The 3,923-nt window shown below is 34.1% G+C and overlaps 1 non-coding gene across 1 annotated transcript; it reads left to right on the forward strand.

Moving 5' to 3' along the window:
* The first annotated feature begins 930 nt into the window (after positions 1-930).
* LOC121219621 (small nucleolar RNA R71) lies at positions 931-1,036 on the forward strand. The gene has a single exon (XR_005916511.1). It is a non-coding gene; the product is annotated as a small nucleolar RNA R71 (small nucleolar RNA).
* The last annotated feature ends 2,887 nt before the right edge of the window (positions 1,037-3,923 follow it).

The following is a 3,923-nucleotide window of genomic DNA, read 5'->3' on the forward strand; positions in this document are numbered from 1 at the left end:
ACTAAGTTACGGTTTACCTTGTCAGACTTTGAAGATTTTGATTTTTTTACTGTAGGAACTTCAACAGCTGGTTGATTTCCCTGCTTTTCAACATGCTCATCTTCGACATCAATCAATCGGGGTTTCAGAGTCTTACCACTTCGTAATTCCACTGCCTTGATATGTTCTTTACCCAAATTTCTTAGATTATTATTATCGCTCGACAATGTTCATTACGGTCTATTACAAAGCTCCGTAGCTAACTGACTCATTTGGTTTTCCAAATTTTTCAGTGTTGCTGCTTGACTTTGGATCAAAGCGTCATTCTTTGCCATGTACACTTTCAACAAGTTCTCTGGACTATTTAATGCCTCAGCTTGAGGTGGTTTTGGAGCTTGCTGATTAAACCCTTGAGATTGGTTGGGTATTTTCTGCAATGAGTTGTTGTTTTGTCCATTTCCTTGGTTACTCCAAGAAAAGTGAGGATGATTACGCCATGAAGGATTGTAGAAGTTGGATTGGGGTCCTTGTCCACTCCTATTTTGATATTGGTTCCCCACATTGTACACTGACTCGGGATTTGATGGAAAATTCTCAAAAGAATGGCCTTCCCCACAGTACACACAAGAAACTACTTCAAATAGACTTGGTGGCTAAGCTACAAAATAATTAGTACTATTAGTGGTTAACTATTTTAACATAGAGGAAATGGACGATACCTGAGCTGATAATGAAGTGAGAGAGTCAACTTCATGAACTCCAGCTACTCATCTTCTTGAAGCTATTCGATTTGTTGGCCATTGATAGTTATTACTCGCGATCCTTTCGATGATCTCATAAGCCTCATTATAAGACTTAGACAAAATTGCACCATTCGCAGAAGCATCTACCATCAATCTTGCATGTGCATTAAGACTATTATAGAATGTCTCCAACTGGATAAAATGAGGAATCCCATGATGAGGACACTTACGAAGTAACTCCTTGATCGCTCTCAAGCCTCATACAAAGACTCATCATCTAGTTGCTGGAAAGTTGTGATCTCGTTCCTCAACATAGCATTTTTGCTAGGTGGAAAATACTTAACCAAAAATCTCTCTGCTAATTCTTGCCATGTAGATATGGAACTTGGTGGCAATGAATTGAGCCATGCTCGTGCTCGATCTCACAACGAGTACAGAAACAACTTCAACCTCAGTGCATCTTCAGTCACACAAGCTATCTTGAATGAATCACTCACCTCCATAAATAATCGAAGGTGGAGATGTGGATCTTTCGTGGGCATACCACTAAATTGGCCCCCCGTTTGTAGCATTTGAAACATCACTGGTTTCAATTCAAATTGGGTTGCCTCAATAACTAACCTTTTAATTCCTGGGTTTAACTCACTGAAAAGTGGCACAACATATTGCCTGATGCATCGATCCCTATCATCGGCAATGAGGATGGGATTTCGTACATAATCGGCTTCATTACCTTGGTCTTGATTCTAATTTCCAAGGTCCATCTCGACTTGTCTTTGAGTTGTTCATTCACATCTTCTTTTTCTGAAAGTTTGCTCAATTTCAGGGTTTACAGGGAGTAAATCGATGATTCGATCTATGCTCATAAACACTTGAGAAGAAATTCACAAAAATTGAAAAGAATAAGTTAGTGATGTTAAAAATAAATCAAATTGAAAATAAGTAATTTCATGAAAAAAATGACTATGGCAACAGTTGACAATCCCCGGCAGCGGCGCTAAAAACTTGTAACGCTCGGTTTTGTGCAAGTGTACACAGTTGTTATCAAGTAATAAGTAAGTATAGAGTTATCATCTCCATAGGGATTGTGCTTGTGCTAAGTCAATTAACTTGTAAATTATATTAAAAATTTGAAAAAATAAAAACACAATATAGTTGAGATGTGGTGTCTAAATTAAATTAAATGCCATGATCCCTAATGCAAGTTTTCCTAAGTATGCAAACTATATGTATGAAGTACATTTTAGCAAAATTAAACACAATTTGCAACAATTATAACATAAATAAACTAGGACAATTACTTTAATTAAACTCAATTTATTATCATCATACTTAATAATATTCGGAAAAATATTTCATGGCAACTCGATCTTCCATGAGTTTGGAAACCAAATTAGGTCTTTTCGGAATCCTTTACTTAGTAAATACGCATTTTACTTATCCTTATTTACTAAGGGTTTCTTAGCATTCGTGTGAGGTAATAGGGACGTGTTAGGTTTAAAACAATTTAATCACACAAATCTAAAAACTATGCAGATAACAGAGTCTAGTTAGGGTTGTTATGCAACCTACAATTTAATCGGGTTAGGATCTTTCAATTATGTGTCCATTAGTTGTCATCTGGTTAGGATCGCTCAGGTAATTTTGGTGCATTTCAATCATGTATGAACGAGATACATACTTGATTTTAATTGAAAACATGATCGATTGAGGCACAAACATTATAAGTATGAATCAAATAAATATTATTTAATTAAAATAATCATCTTAGCTTAAATAAAATTAAGCTATCATTGTTGTAAACATGAACAAAGAACTCATAGCAAACATCTTTAAATTAAATTAAAGAAGAGAAATATTAAACCCAAGTCAGAGTGGCTGTCACCCAAGACTCTAACTGACGAGGCTCCTTCGCTCCTTTGCTTTGCTCCTTTTCTGATGGCTCTCCAAGGTGGCCGACCAAGGGCTCTTTAAGAGGATAATTTGCTGAAATCCTTTATGCAAGGATGGTGATAGGCGTGAGAGCTAAGAGAGTTGAGAGAATTGAGAGAGAAGAGAATGATGAGAAGTGAGGGATGATGGATGAATGAATGAGAGGGTCTTATTTATAAGTGAGAAGAGGGGGATAGTTTACTAAAAATAGGGGTGTTCATCCTTTGAAAAATCCCCCATGGTTGGGCAGCCATAAATCAAGCAAATCAAGCTGATTTTTCCTTGATTTTTTGTCAGTTTGGATGCCACAACAATTCAGGACTGAGACTTGGTCAAGTGAAAATTTCTTCAACTCTTCGAGGACCTTGTATAATTAAACCAAAAGTTGGTTTATAATTAGCCATGTGCAGCCAAAAATTGGGTTGACTTAGTCCCCACTTGGACGGTTTTGCAAATAGAAGAAAATCCTTAGACCTGTCAAAGATAACAAATAGTTTAGAGGACCAATAAATTAATTTAACAACTTTAATTAATCAATTTATTTAATTAATTAAACCTAATTTTTATTAATGAAATATTTAAAATGAATTATTAAAATATAAAATTATATTTTATTATTTAATTTAATATTGCATGACCCACTTCATAGCTTAAAAATATAATATGCTTAAATTAATATAAAATAAGCCATTTTGTGCATGAAAACTATATAATAAAACATAAAATCACATTTTAATAATTTCTATGTCCTAATTTCATATTCTCCAATATTTCATTAATTTATTAAACAATTACTTGGTTTTAACAACAATTTTAAATAAAAAGATGATGAATTATATAGGAAAAATTCTACAAATTTTTCCGTTTACAATTAAGAAACCAAAATCCTCGATATTCTTAACATATCGAATATTCGAACAACTATAACTATACTAAATTGGTGGAATCACTTACCCTCGAGAACAATGTCCCACAACAATCAATCCGAGGGAGGAACACTCATTGTCTTGCAAATTTTCCCTAATTAATCATTAACAATGAACCAAAAGAATAGTAAAAAATCCATTTACTTACACAAATATCACAAAATCCCCCAATCCAAATACTTACCAAATCAACAGTAAAATGATTTTGAACGACAAAGAACTCCAAACAGAACTGATTAAATGAAAGGAAACAAGGAGAATCCCAAAATTAATCTTGAATTTTTTTCGCGGAGGAAGGAAAACAAAAACAGAGAGTGAAAGAACAAGAAAAACAAAAGAAAAG

Source organism: Gossypium hirsutum, chromosome D07, assembly GCF_007990345.1.
Source record: "Gossypium hirsutum isolate 1008001.06 chromosome D07, Gossypium_hirsutum_v2.1, whole genome shotgun sequence".
In the NCBI taxonomy this organism is placed as follows: domain Eukaryota; kingdom Viridiplantae; phylum Streptophyta; class Magnoliopsida; order Malvales; family Malvaceae; genus Gossypium; species Gossypium hirsutum.